General features: G+C 39.5%; 1 protein-coding gene and 1 pseudogene across 6 annotated transcripts in view; one reads left to right on the top strand and one right to left on the bottom strand.

The window, feature by feature from the left end:
- The window catches only part of SYTL4 (synaptotagmin like 4), a 79,436-nt gene that overhangs the window by 4,117 nt on the left and 59,389 nt on the right, over nt 1-15,930 (top strand). The gene's annotated exons all lie outside the window — the stretch shown is intronic.
- On the bottom strand, nt 9,079-9,510 carry LOC119868469 (annotated as a pseudogene).

Raw genomic sequence — 15,930 nt, 5'->3', positions numbered from 1 at the left:
CTTCTCTCATGGTGTAGGTTGTCTTTTAGTTTTGTTGACTGTATCCTTTGCTGTGCAAAAGCTTCTTATCTTGATGAAGTCCCAATAGTTCATTTTTGCTTTTGTTTCTCTTGCCTTCATGGATGTATCTTGCAAGAAGTTACTGTGGCCGAGTTCAAAAAGGGTGTTGCCTGTGTTCTTCTCTAGGATTTTGATGGAATCTTGTCTCACATTTAGATCTTTCATCCATTTTGAGTTTATCTTTGTGTATGGTGAAAGAGAGTGGTCTAGTTTCATTCTTCTGCATGTGGATGTCCAATTTTCCCAGCACCATTTATTGAAGAGACTGTCTTTCTTCCAATGGATAGTCTTTCCTCCTTTATCGAATATTAGTTGACCATAAAGTTCAGGGTCCACTTCTGGGTTCTCTATTCTGTTCCATTGATCTCTGTGTCTGTTTTTGTGCCAGTACCACACTGTCTTGATGACCACAGCTTTGTAGTACAACCTGAAATCTGGCATTGTGATGCCCCCGCTCTGGTTTTCTTTTTTAAAATTCCCCTGGCTGTTCGGGGTCTTTTCTGATTCCACACAAATCTTAAAATGATTTGTTCTAACTCTCTGAAGAAAGTCCATGGTATTTTGATAGGGATTGCATTAAACGTGTAAATTGCCCTGGGTAACACTGACATTTTCACAATATTAATTCTGCCAATCCATGAGCATGGAATATTTTTCCATCTCTTTGTGTCTTCCTCAATTTCTTTCAGAAGTGTTCTCTAGTTTTTAGGGTATAGATCCTTTACCTCTTTGGTTAGGTTTATTCCTAGGTATCCTATGCTTTTGGGTGCAATTGAAAATGGGATTGACTCCTTCATTTCTCTTTCTTCATTCTCATTATTAGTGTATAGAAATGCCACTGATTTCTGGGCATTGATTTTGTATCCTGCCACGCTACCAAATTGCTGTATGAGTTCTAGCAATCTTGGGGTGGAGGCTTTTGGGTTTTCTATGTAGAGTATCATGTCATCGGCGAAGAGGGAGAGTTTGACTTCTTCTTTGCCAATTTGAGTGCCTTTAATGTCTTTTTGTTGTCTGATTGCTGAGGCTAGGACTTCCAGTACTATGTTGAACAGCAGTGGTAAGAGTGGACATCCCTGTCTTGTTCCTGATCTTAGGGGAAAGGCTCCCAGTGCTTCCCCATTGAGAATGATATTTGCTGTGGGCTTTTCGTAGATGGCTTTTAAGATGTCGAGGAAAGTTCCCTCTATCCCTACACTCTGAAGAGTTTTGATCAGGAATGGATGCTGTATTTTGTTAAATGCTTTCTCTGCATCTAATGAGAGGATCATATGGTTCTTGGTTTCTCCCGGACCTTAAACAGCCCCTCGTCTGTCACCTTACCCCTGTAAGTTTGCCCCAAAGCTCAGGTCCCACACGACTTTCCTTCTGCTAAGTTTTGCTTTGAGGCTGCATTCCTGATGACAACTTTGACCTAATTGGAAGTACTTCTCTCTTTTTTGAAGGCATGAGTCTCTGAATGGAAACTTCTAAAGTAAGCATGTAAAGAGTCTGTGCTTTTTGTTGGTTGGAAGGGAGACTAGCACTGAGAGGAGAGGATGTGGATTGTCAGATGTCTTGAGGCCTTTCAGACATTTGGTGAGCTCAGCGAGTAGCTGGGGAAAGTTACTGTGTAACAGGGAAGTGACCACCCCGAAAGAATAAAAGGCGGCATGAGTTTGGCTTCTGTCCTTGCATTTCCCTTAGCTTTTCAGGCATGAGGTGGTTATTGGATTATAAGCTTTATGGAAAAGCTATTACTGAGTGCTATGCGTGTGGTACTTGACTAGTTTAGTTTTGTTCTGGGAGAATTATACAGTGTGAGGAAACCACGATGTAACAAAATAGAATAAAAGTATGATTGTCTTTAAATGTGGTTTGAGGGTTCCTGGGTGGCTCAGTCAGTGAAGCATCTGCCTTCAGCTCTGGTCATGATCCCAGGGTCCTGGGACTGAACCCTGCATTGGACTCCCTGCTCAGTGGGGAGCCTGTTTCTCCCTCTCCCTGCCGCTCCGCCTGCTTGTACTCTCTCTTCTCTCTCTCTGTCAAATAAATAAGTAAATAAATAAAATCTTTAAAAAAATGTGTTTTGAAATATTCACAAAGAAAAAAACCCCTAGAATTCCTTAAAAGACAGGATTGGAAGGAGTTGGGTCCTTTGATGTGGTGGTACATATGTGATTTCCCACCATTTAATGTGTATTAACTTCTTAAAACTAAAGTCTGTATTAAAAACTTCTGCTTAACCTCATCTACTAAATGTATCTCCTCAACCTCTGAATATTGGAGTGACGTACTTTTTTTTGTCCATGTACTTTTTTCCATGTACTTTTTTCCATCCAGAATCTTCCAGGGGGCGCCTGGGTGGCTGAGTCGGTTAAGCTTTTGCCTTTGGCTCAGGTCCTGGGATCGAGTCCTGCATTGGGCTCCAGTTTGGAGGGGAGTCTACTTTTTCATCTCCCTATGTCCCTCCTGCTGCCTTGTGCTCTGTCTCTCAAATGATAAATAAATAAAATATTTTTTTAAAATTAAAGATTTTATTTATTTATTCCTAAGAGACATAGAGAGAGGCAAAGACATAGGCAGAGGAAGAAGCAGGCTCCCCGCGGGGAGCCTGATACAGGACTTGATCCCAGGACCCTGGGGTCACAACCTGAGCCGAAGGCAGCTGCTCAAACGCTCAGCCAACCAGGTATCCCTAAAAATTTTTTTAAACAAAACAAAACAAAGCAAAACACCCAGAATCTTCCTGAAAGCACTCATCCAGCCCCATGGCTTTAAATGCTGTCTATCTATATACTCATCATTCCCACACTTAGATGTCTGACTCAAGCCTTTCTTCTTTCTTCTTTTTTTAAAAATTTATTTATTCATGAGAGACAGAGAGAGGCAAAGACATAGGCAGAGGGAGAAGCAGGCTCCATGCAGGGAGCCTGATGGGGGACTAGATCCCAGGACTCTAAGATCACGACCTGGGCCAAAGGCAGATGTGCTTAACCACTGAGCCACTCAGGAGTCCCTCAAGCCTTACTTTTAAGCTGCATCCTCATATATCCAATGGCCTATATGACATCTCTACTTGGATGTCAAATAGATATTAAATGTGGCATGGCCAAAATGGGACTCCTGACTCTTCTTGGATCCCTAGCCCTTTCCCTCAGCCCTCCGTATCTCAGCAAAATGGCACCATCATCCATTCAGCTGCTCTAGCCAAGAATCTAGGGTCACCCTTGATGCCTCCCCTTCTCTCACCTCCGCACATCCAATTAATCAGCAATTCCTGTTGCCCTGATCTTCCAACTGTGCCATCTATTCTGCCATATATCTCTATCTCCTTTGCCTATTACCCTAGTCCACGCAACACAAGGCTGCAATAAACATCTTCGTGGAGTGCTCAAAATGGATGTAGATATAGATATACCTGCACAAATATTTCTGCAGGATAGCTTTCTAATAGGAATTATTGGGACAAGGGATATTTACATTAAAAGATGTGAATAGGTTTTGCCAGAGTGACATCCAGGAAGGTTTACATTCTAACCACAGAGAGTGCTTTTCTGTATGCCCTTGCTGAGGATGGACAGTCTTTTTAATTTTTACAAGTTTGATAGGTGAAAAATAATATCTGACTGATGTAACTTACATTTCTCTTATTACTAGGAAGGCTGAGTGTTTTTTTTCATGTGTGTTAGCTATTTGCATTTTTCCTGAGACTTGCTCCTTTATACCCTTTTTACATTTTTCTTTTGGGTTATATATTTAATTTGCTTGTAAGATCACTATGTTTGTTAGGGACAATTTATTCATTGCCTGTTACACGGTGCAAGTTTTTCTCTCTTGTCATATGGCATAACTTTGTTCATGATGTGTACCCCTCTTGTAATCAGATAACAGACACTATAAAACATTGTAAAAAACATGTTCATTAGATTTGGCAATTAGGAGGTCAGTGACGGATTGACATCAGTGCAGCAGGAGGAGAGAAGGCAGATTGTAGAGGATTGGGGAGTAAGCACTTTCAAGAAGGACTGATGACGAATATGGTATATACTTTGAAGAGGCTTGGCTACAATGGGAAGGAGAGAGTATTCCTTATAGACAGATAGAAGATAATCTTAGACAGAAGATAATCTTGTTAATAATGTTTAGTTTTGAATATAGGAAACGAGCCCATTCACATGTAGATGGCATAGAACTTGATGATACATAGTTGCTAAGGAAGCAGAAGGGTGGGGGCTCCAGAGTGAAAGAGTGGAAAAGACTGGCCTTAGAGAAAGGAAGGTAGCTCTTCCATTGAGAGGAGGGAAAGGGACAGGATTGATGAAATTGTGGGAGCACAAGATTTTGAAGAAGGTCCCATCTGATGCGATCAATGAGGGATTGGGATAGCATTTGAGAAGGATGAAAAGAGGAGCTTTTTAGAGGCCTAGCATATCACCATATCATAGTGAGCCAAGAAAAGCTTGGATATCTTGAATTTGTCTCCACCCTGTCACAGAATCCTGTATCCATTCTCTTCAGGAGCACTCATCAGTCCAGGTATAGAAACAGAGTGTAGATGAGTTAGTTTGGGGATTTTTGGGGGTAGCTATGACAGAAATATAAGAGGGCAGGAGACTGGACAGTGACGGCATAATAGTTGAAATGGTGGAACCCTGTGGCTGGCATATCTGTGAATAATTCTACTTTGAACTTGGGTAATTCTTTTGTTTTTTTTTAATTATTTGTTCATGAGAGAGCCACAGAGAGAGGCAGAAGCATAGGCAGAGGGAGAAGCAGACTTCCTGCAGGGAGCCTCTTGTGGGATTCGATCCCAGGACCCTGGGATCATGACCTGAACCAAAGGCAGAGCCCAACCACTGAACTACCCAGGTGCCCCGAACTTGGGTAATTCTTAAGAGATGGAAGATTTTCACGTCATCTTGTACTATTTGTTGTTTGTAGCTCTATTAATTCAGGCATCAGAATAGATTTAGTATCAGTGTCCTTAAACTGTGGTTTGCAACTTATCAGAAACCATGGGTTGATTTACTGGGGGCTTACAATGTGCCAGTTTCTAGGTGAGGTACTCGAGATACAGTGGAGAAGAAGACCATGGCCTCTTTTTTTTCCCATGGAACTTACTTCAGCAGGAGAGGTATGTGTTAAACAGCATCACGTAAGTAGTGATTTCATCACAATTGTGATAAGTTCTTTGAAGTTTAATTTTTTAGAAATCACATTGTCACATTGCTTTCTCTAACAGTTTTTACCAATTTACATCTGCCAGCAAAGTATTAAAGTACCTCTTACATCTTCCCTTTTTAAAATTGAATACTGTCTGTTAAAAATTTTACTGAATTGATAGACACATATGAAAATATTTTCATTACCAGTAAGTGAAACTTTTTCTTTCTTACATCTATTGGCCATTTGATCTTCTGCCTTCAAGAAGTACCTGTTCATGCTCATTTTCTGTTAGATACTTACCTCTCCTTGTTTTTAGTAGACCTCTTTTCCATATTTGAAAACCACCCTTTTCTCTCTCTCCTACCTTAGCTCAGGAAACTCTAAAATGTATTTTACTCAGTCTCTGGCCATTCCCTTTTGATCTCTTTTGAACTTATTTCTTAACTACTTTGGAAACTTTCGTGTGACTAGGGATCTGACTACATTTTTGTTACTTGACCCAACAAAAATGATATATATCTTCTGTTCTCCTTTCCACATCTCATTCCCCAGAGGTAACAATATTAAATTTGTGTCTCTTTCCAGACATTTTCTATGCCTATATAAAATATTTCCTTCCTCCCATCCATCCATCTATCCATCCATCATCCATCCAGCATGTTAAAAATACAAATGGAATCATAATGTATATGTTTTGCAATGGATTTTTTTATCTAATGGATTTTTACTTAATATTTGTGGCAAGCCTTCAATGTCAGTAAAAATAGAACTATCTCTTTCTTTTTAACAGTGGCATAGATGTCTTCAAATGTATGTGTAAAAGGAGGAGTTAAGATGGCAGAGGATTAGGGGGACCCTAAGCCTGTCTTGTCCCTCAAACACAGCTAGATAGTTATCAAATCATTCTGAATGCCCAAGAAATCAATCAGAGGTCTGAGAGGACAAAAACTGCAAGTCTACAAGTAGAAAAGTGACTACCTTTTGGAAAGCAGGAGGTGTGGAGAATTGAATTGGGGGAGATACTGCTGTGTCTACAGCAGTAGGGAGGAAGCCTCCTTATGGAGGATACTGTAAAGTATCATACACAGCAGAGCACAAAATCTGAACTTTTAGAAGTTTGCTGTGGTTGGGGATGTTCCTGGCTTACAGGTGCTCAGGTGACAAGCTGGGGTAGAATCCCAGGTGTGACACCATTGTCTGATGTCTTGGAATCTATCCCCTGGATTCCAAGAAGAATGAGTGGTGCTTAAGTGCAGCACTATTCCCAGGCATAGGAACAGGGATACTGGCTGAGTCTTGGTGTCAGCTGTCTGCTCTGTTTTGCCATAAACTGTGAACTGTGAACCTCAGTCCTGCAACTGCTTTCCTGTGATATGCTGGCAAATGGCAAAAGCATGATGAGACCCTCCCTCACAGAAACAGTGTGGGTCCAAGCCACGGAAGTCCCTAAAATTTGGAGTTTTGAAACTCAGTCACAGGCCTAAGATAAAAAAAGCTCAGACACAGGCAGGGTGAATGCAGGGTTCTGACAAAAACAGGGGACACAAGAGTGATTGATTGCTCTTCTGTGAGGTTTCACTGAAGATGGGGGATGCAGACTTTCACCTCCAGGGCTAGAGAGCTGGGCACTGACATATTCATCCCATCAATCAGCACTAAAAGCTTTCAGGGAGCAAAAGACTGCCACCTCGTGGAGGCTGGAGCTGCTTACACGAAGGCGCACACCACTGTGCCCAGGAGTTGCATTTCCGCTAGGGCAATTCCATCTGATCATCAGTAAAACAGGCCCCTCCCCCAGAAGACCAGCGTGATCAACTTGCTTGTACCAAGTTTACTGACCATAGGCTACTGCAAAGCTTTAACTGTAAGGGGAAAACAGGATCTAGTTTCCTTTTTGCTTTTATTCTTTATTTTATTATTATTTAATTTCATTTTATTCCTATTTTTAAAATTCCTTTAAAAAACCTTTAATTATTAATTTACAACTTTTAAATTTATATATTTATATGTATATTTTTGTTTACTTTTCTTTTATTATTTTTTATTTTGGGACCTAAGTTCTCTCTCTCTCTCTCTCTCTTTTTTGGTCAATTCTCCCCAAATTAATATCCAAGTTTATTTTTTTTGTATACTTTTTATTGGAGTTTGATTTGCCAACATATACTATTAACACCCAGTGCTCATCCCGTCAAGTGCCCCCTCAGTGCCCATCACCCAGTCACCCCAACCCCCCGCCCACCTCCCTTTCCACTACCCCTTGTTCGTTTCCCAGAGTTAGGAGTCTCTCATATTCTGACGCCCTCTCTGATATTTCCCACATATTTTCTCTCTGTTCCCCTATAATCCCTTTCACTATTTTTTATATTCCCCATATGAATGAAACCATATAATGATTGTCCTTCTCCGATTGACTTACTTCACTCAGCATAATACCCTCTAATACCATCCACATCGAAGCAAATGGTGGGTATTCATCATTTTTAATGGCTCAGTAATATTCCATTGTATACATAGACCACATCTTCTTTATCCATTCAACTTTTGATGGACACCGAGGCTCCTTCCACAGTTTGGCTATTGTGGACATTGTTGCTATAAACATTGGGGTGCAGATGTCTCAGCTTTTCACTGTATCTGTATCTTTGGGCTAAATCCCCAGTAGTGCAATTGCTGGGTCACAGGGTAGCTCTATTTTTAACTCTTGGAGGAACCTCCACACAGTTTCCCAGAGTGGCTGCACCAGTTCAAATTCCGACCAACAGTGCAAGGGGGTTGCCCTTTCTCCACATCCTCTCCAACAGTTGTTGTTTCCTGTCTTGTTAATTTTCCCCATTCTCACTGGTGTGAGGGAGTATCTCATTGTGGTTTTGATTTGTATTTCCCTGATGGCAAGTGATGCAGAGCATTTTCTCATGTGCTCATTGGCCATGTGTATGTCTTCTTTGGTGAAATATATATTCATGTCTTTTGCCCATTTCATGATTGGATTGTTTGTTTCTTGGGTGTTGAGTTTCATAAGTTCCTTATAGATCTTAGATACTTATCTTGGTGAAGTCCCAATAGTTCATTTTTGCTTTTGTTTCTCTTGCCTTCATGGATGTATCTTGCAAGAAGTTACTGTGGCCAAGTTCGAAAAGGGTGTTGCCTGTGTTCTCCTCTAGGATTTTGATGGAATCTTGTCTCACATTTAGATCTTTCATCCATTTTGAGTTTATCTTTGTGTATGGTGAAAGAGAGTGGTCTAGTTTCATTCTTCTGCATGTGGATGTCCAATTTTCCCAGCACCATTTATTGAAGAGACTGTCTTTTTTCCAGTGGAGAGTCTTTCCTCCTTTGTCGAATATTAGTTGCCCATAAAGTTGAGGGTCCACTTCTTGATTCTCTATTCTGTTCCATTGATCTATGTGTCTGTTTTTGTGCCAGTACCACACTGTCTTGATGACCACAGCTTTGTAGTACAACTTGAAATTTGGTATTGTGATGCCCCTGCCTCTGATTTTCTTTTTCAATATTCCCCTGGCTATTCGGGTTTTTTTCTGATTCCACAGAAATCTTTTTTTTTATTTGAAAAAAGTTCAGATTTACAAAATGTGTATCATTCTGTCATGAAAACTCTGCACCAACATTATACACTTGGAAAAAAATACAAACAGGATATATTACAAATTTATGTAAGCAATAACTTAGTTCACACCATGCAATAAAAAGTACAATAATCAAGATATACAAGCTTTTGTAGCTTCTAAACTGAAGGACTTTTTTTTTTTCTGCAGAATCCTTAAAACTTATGGCACTTAAAATTTGTTAGCCTTTCTACTGAAAGGTTAATTATACACAACAATGATGAAAAAAATTAACAGACAATTTGTCTATTATGAATCATTCCAGCTTTGTTCAACAATGGTTAAAACTCTTTTCTCATATTCTCGTTTGTTTTCCTGATAAAGCTGTGCTGCCTGGCTATTGGCTGGACTGTTTGGATTTGGTTCATCCAGCAGAGACTGAATTGATGTTAGATAGAAGGTATATCATATGCTGGACTCCATCAGTTCTGAAGGATATCATTTGGATGAAACATTTTGGATAAAAACCCAACAGTTAGTGGTTTATTTGGATACTCTTCAGAAAATTCTATTACTAGTTTAAAAGTACCATCTTCAAAGGGTGTCCCCTTGGGTCCAAATATAATTGCATTCCACTGCATAATGTTGTTTACAGATGGCATGCCACTGACACCCACAGGTGGGTCCTCTTGGAATCGCTTAAATCCCGCATGAGCCTCCTCCGGGCCAGAGTTGACATGCTCCCCAGCTGCCCCGGGGTCAGTCTGATTCCACACAAATCTTAAGATAATTTGTTTCAACTCTGGGAAGAAAGTCCATGGTATTTTGATAGGGATTGCATTATATGTGTAAATTGCCTGGGGTAGCATTGACATTTTCACAATATTAATTCTTCCAATCCATGAGCATGGAATGTTTTTCCATCTCTTTGTGTCTTCCTCAATTTCTTTCAGAAGAGTTCTGTAGTTTTTAGGGTATAGATCTTTTATGTCTTTGGTTAGGTTTATTCCTATGTATCTTATGGTTTTGGGTGCAATTATAAATGGGATTGACTCCCTAATTTCTCTTTCTTCTGTCTCATTGTTAGTGTATAGAAATGCCACTGATTTCTGGGCATTGATTTTGTATCCTGCCACACTGCGGGATTGCTGTATGAGTTCTAGCAATCTTGGGTTGGAGTCTTTGGGTTTTCTATGTACAGTATCTTGTCATCTGTGAAGAGGGAGAGTTTGACTTCTTTGCCCATTTGAATGCCTTTTAGTTCTTTTTGTTGTCTGATTGCTGAGGCTAGGACTTCTAGTACTATGTTGAATAGCAGTGATGAGAGTGGACATCCCTGTCGTGTTCCTGATCTTAGGGGAGAGGCTCTCAGTTTTTCCCCATTGAGAATGATATTTGTTGTGGGCTTTTTGTAGATGGCTTTTAAGATGCTGAGGAATGTTCCCTCTATCCGTACACTTTGAAAAGTTTTGATCAGGAATGGATGCTGTATTTTGTCAAATGCTTTCTCTGCATCTATTGAGAGGATCATGTGGTTCTTGTTTTTTCTCTTGTTGATGTGATCTATCAGGTTGATTGTGTTACGAGTGTTGAACCAGCCTTGCATCCCGGGGATAAATTCCACTTGGTCATGGTGAATAATCTTAATGTATTGTTGGATCCTATTGGCTAGTATTTGTTAAGAATGTTTGCATCCATGTTCATCAGAGATATTGGTCTATAATTCTCCTTTTTGGTGGGGTCTTTGGTTTTGGAATAGAGGTAATTCTGGCCTCATAAAATGAGTTGGAAATATTCCATCCCTTTCTATCCTTCAGAACAGCTTTAGTAGAATAGGTATTATTTCTTCTTTAAACATGTGCTAGAATACCCCTAGGAAGCCATCTGGCCCTGGACTTTTGTGTCTTGGGAGGTTTTTGATGACTGCTTCAATTTCTTCCCTGGTTATTGGCCTGTTCAGGTTTTCTATTTCTTCCTGTTACAGTTTTGGTAATTTGTAGTTTTCCAGAAATGCATCCATTTCTTCTAGATTGCCTAATTTATTGGTGTGTAGCTGCTCATAATACTTTTTAAAAATTGTTTGTATTTCCTTGGTATTTGTTGTGGTATCTCTTCTTTTATTCATGATATTATTAATGTGAGTCTTTTTTCTTTTTAATAAGGCTGGCTTGGGGTTTATCTATCTTATTAATTCTTTCAAAGAACCAACTTCTGGTTTTGTTGATCTATTCTACAGTTCTTCTGGTCTCTATTTCATTGAAATCTGCTCGAATCTTTATTATGTCTCTTCTTCTGCTTGGTGCAGGTTTTCTTTGCTCTTCTTTCTTCAGTTCCTTTAGGTGTGAGGTTAGCTTGTGTGTTTGAGTTTTTCCCGATTTTTTGAGGGATGCTTGTATTGCGATGTATTTCACTCTTAGGACTGCTTTTGCCGTATACCAAAGATTTTGTACGAGGGTATCTTCCTTTTCATTAGTGTCCATGAATCTTTGTAATTCATCTCTAAAATTCTGATTGACCTATTTATCTTTTAAATGATGCTCTTTCACTTCCATGTGTTTGAGTTTCTTCCAAATTTCTTCCTGTGATTGAGTTCTAGTTTCAAAGCATTGTGGTCTGAAAATATGCAGGGGACAATCCCAATCTTTTGGTATCAGTTGAGCTGATTTGTGACCCAGTATATGGTTTATCCTGGAGAAAGTTCCATGTGCACTTGAGAAGAATGTGTATTCAGTTGCGTTTGGATGGAAAGTTCTGTATATATCTGTGAAATCCATCTGGTCCAGGGTATCATTTAAGGTCCTTGTTTCTTTGGTGATGTTGTGCTTAGAAGATCTGTCATTTGCAGAAGTGCCATGTTGAAGTCTACTACTATGAGTGTATTTTTATCTAAGTATGTCTTCACTTTGGTGATTAATTGATATACTTGGGAGCTCCCACATTAGAGGCTTAAATATTCATGAGTGTTTGGTCTTCTTGTTGGATAGACCCTGTATGTATGATATACTGTCCCTCTTCATCTCTTACTACAGGCTTTGGAATAAACTCTAACTTATCTGATATGAGGATTGCTACCTCAGCTTTCTTTTGAGGACCATTTGAATGGTAAATTGTTCTCCAACCTTTCATTTTCAGGCTGTAGATAACCTTAGGTCTAAAATGAGTCTCTTGAAGATAGCAAATAGATGGGTCTTGCTTTTTTATCCAGTATGAAACCCTGCATCTTTTGATGGGATCACTTAGCCCTTTTATGTTCAGAGTAACTATTGAAACATATGAATTTAGTGTCATCGTAATACCTATTCAGTCCCTGTTTTTGTGGATTATTTCTTTGGGCGTCCTCTTTCTTTTACAGGGTCCTCTTTAATATTTCTTGCAGAGCTGGTTTGGTGGTCACAGATTCTTTCAGTTTCTGCCTATCTTGGAAGCTCTTTATCTCTCCTTCTATTCTGAATGAGAGCCTTGCAGGATAAAGTATTCTTGGCTACATGTTCTTCTCATTTAGGACCCTGAATATATCCTGCCAGCCCTTTCTGGCCTGCCAGGTCTCTGTAGAGAGGTCTGCTGTTAATCTGATATTTCTCCCCATATAAATTAAGAATCTCTTGTCTCTTGCTGCTTTAAGAATTTTCTTTTTGTCTTTGGAATTTGCAAGTTTCACTATTAAATATCAAGGTATTGAACAGTTTTTTATTACTTTTTTGGGGGGGTGGGGGTCCTCTTGGATCTGAAGGCCTGTTCCCTTCTCCAGATTTTGGAAGTTCTCAGCTATGATTTGTTCAAATATACTTTGTGCTTCCTTCTCTCTGTCTCTTGGGTTTTCTGGAATCCCAGTTAGACGTATATTCTTCCTTTTCAAGCTATCATTTATTTCCCCAAGCCTTTCTTCTTGGGGTCTTAATTGTTTTCCTCTTTTTTCCTCAGCTTCCTTCCTTACCATCAATTTGTCTTCTGTGTCAGTCACTCTCTCTTCCATTTCATTAACCCTAGCAGTTAGAACATCCAGTTTGGATAGCATCTCAATTAATCTATTTTTAATTTCGGCTTTAGTAGATTTCAATTCTGCAATAACAATGTCTCTAGAGTCCGCTTATAGTTTTTTTCCAGAACCACCAGTAGCTTTATAATTGTACCTCTGGGTTGAATTTCTGACATCATATTTAAATCCAGATTCTGTAACTTCTTGGCAGAGAGTACTTTTTCTGGTTCTTTCTTTTGTGGTGAATTCTTCCTTCTAGTCATTTTGTTCAGTGCAGAGTGGCTGTATGAGTGGGATGAGTCAAAAATATCAACTATGACCTAAGTAAAATATGCCCTAGATGATTCTGAAGAGATCAGAGAACAGAAAATAATGGGAAAAAAGAACAGAACAAAATAAAACAAAAGGACCCCTAAAGTAAAAAACAAATTTTAAAACAAATTAGTAAAAATAAAAAGCAAAAAACCATAAACCATGAAGAAAAAAGAAAAAGAAAAAAAATTAAAGAAAAGAGGGAAATGAAAAAAAAGGAGGGGATGGTGGTGGTGAGGAAGTGGTAGTGGAGAGAGAATGTAGTGTACCTGAGGGTCTTAGAGGGTGATCCTCTTGGTTCTGAGTTTATCAAGTTCTGTATGTTAGACGATGCTCAGTCTCAAATTAATATAAACCAGCAATACTTGTAGAAAACCCCAACATTGACCACCAAAACATAAACAAGATAAAGGGGGGGCAGAATGGGAAGGAAGAGAGAATATAATCTCACAGAATGAACCAACATGGTATTTCACTTGGTTCTGGGTGTATGTTGGTCGTGTTTTTGAAGGTACTAACTTCCACCATTGTAAAGCAAAACAAGGCAGAAAAAAGAAAAAAGAAAAACCCCTATCTCTTATATCTACCAAAATTAAAATGAATACGTTGAAGGGAGTCCAGAAGTGAGAAATATAGTGAAGACATGTAACTGTAGAAATATGAAAGTCAAAAAAGGAAAACACTTAAAAATGGAGAGCTGGTAAAATATTGTAGTTAAGGTGGGAAACCGAAAAGATATTGGAAATTTTTAGTCTGATATAAAAGCAAGTCATAATGGAAACATAATGGGAAAAGAAACAAAAAAGGACCCTCTAGTTCTACATAATATTTTCCCTCAGTCCTGGAGATTTCCAGTACTGCTTAGTCAATAAATTTGTTCTTTCTTTTTTCTTCCAGCTAGTCTTCTGGGGGAGGGGTCTGCTCTGCTGATTCTCAGGTGTCTGTGCCTGGGCATAGATGTCCGGCTCCCTGTGGGTTGCCAGGCTCAGTGAGAACTGTTTATCCTGTGAGGCCCCTATTCCCTGGTGGCAAAGGGTGAAACAAGGAGGAAAAAGAACAATGTTGGCAGCCAGATTTCCAGCTCTGGAGTCAGCTCCCACTAGTAACTAATGCAGTCTCCCAATCTGCACTGGCTTAGATGCTCCCAGGGCTGGTGCAGGTGCACTGATCTGCACAGCTTGCAGGGTGCCCAGTGGCAGGAGAGTTCTCACTGTCCTATGCCCTCCTCACTTCCACCTGTCCCAGGGGGAGTGCAGGATCATGGGCTTTGTCCGCTTGGGGACCTGGGATCTGGGGCCCTGTGCTGCTGGAATCGTGCTCCTGGGGCACACGGCTCCTGAAGGCAGCAGGGCACAGCCATCTCCGTCTGGAGTCAGTCTGCCTAACCAACTGGCTTCTCCCAAATGCCCTGCCAGCTGTGCGCTCCAGCCCTTTACGGAGATTGGTCCAGTTTGTGGGGCCGGGATCTAGGTTCTTTTAAGAGGCAGACCAAAACACACCCAGGATCTAGTTTGTTTTGCTTTCTTTTCTTTTCCTTCTTTTTTATTTTGTTTTGTGTTTTTCTTTCTTAATTTCTTTTCTGGACAAAATGATTAGACAGAGAAATTCACCCCAAAAGAGAAATGGGAAGTAGAACTCATGGCCAAGGATTAAACCAGTATAGATATAAGTAAGATATCTGAACTAGAATTTAAAACAATGGTTATAAGGGTACTAGCTGGGTGTGAAAAAAGCATAAAAGACACTAGAGAATCCCTTGCTGCAGAAATAAAAGAACTAAAATCTAGTCAGGCCAAAATTAAAAATGCTATAACTGAGATGCAATCCCAAGTTGAGGCCATAAAAACTAGGAAGAATGAAGCAGAGGAGAAAATCAGTGATATAGAAGATAAACTTATGGAAAATAATGAATCTGAAAAGAAGAGGGAAAGAAAGGTAATGCATCATGCAAGTAGACTTAGGGAACTCAGTGACTTATTAAAACATATAACATTTGTATCACAGGAGTCTCAGAAGATGAGAGAGGAAAAGGGGCTGAAGGTTTATTCAAACAAATTATATCTAAAAGCTTGCCTAATCTGGGGAAGGAAACAGACATAAAAATCCAGGAAGTACAGAGAACTCCCATTAAATTCAACAAAAGCCAACCATTGCCAAGGCATATCATAGTTATATTCACAAAATACACAAGGAAGGATTCCTAAAAGCAGCAAGGAAAAAAAAAGTCCTTAACCTACAAGGGAAAACAGAACAGTTCATAGCAGATCTATCCACAGAAACTTACCAGTCCAGGAAAGAGTGGCAGGAAATATTCAACATGCTGAATGGGAAAAATATGCAGGAAAGAATTCTTTATCCACCAAGGGTGTTATTCAGAATAGAAGGAGAAATAGAGTTTCCTGAACAAACAAAAACTGAAGGAGTTAGTGATCACTAAACCAGCCCTGAAAGGAATTTTAGGGGGGATTCTTTGAGTGGAGAAAAAAAACACCAAAAGCACCAAAGACTACAAATGACCAGAGAACATTACTAGAAATATCAACTTTACAGGTAACACGATGGCACTAAAATTATATCTTTCAGTAATCACTCTGAATGTGAATGGATGAAATGTTCCATTCAAAAGACATAGATAGGGGATCAGAATGGGCAAGAAACAAGATCCATTTATATGCTGCCTCCAAGAGACTCATTATAGACCTAAAGACATCTGCATATTGAAAGTGATGGGATGGAGAACCATTTATCATGCTAATGGACATCAAAAGAAAGAGTAGCCATACTTATATCAGACAAGCTAGATATTAAAACAAAGACCATAATAAAAGATGAAGAAGGGTATTATAGTTAAAGGATCTATCCATCAAGAAG

The sequence above is a fragment of the Canis lupus genome, chromosome X, assembly GCF_011100685.1.
Source record: "Canis lupus familiaris isolate Mischka breed German Shepherd chromosome X, alternate assembly UU_Cfam_GSD_1.0, whole genome shotgun sequence".
In the NCBI taxonomy this organism is placed as follows: domain Eukaryota; kingdom Metazoa; phylum Chordata; class Mammalia; order Carnivora; family Canidae; genus Canis; species Canis lupus.
The sequence above is the reverse complement of the archived record's forward strand: the minus strand, read 5'-3'. Positions and strand labels throughout refer to the sequence as shown.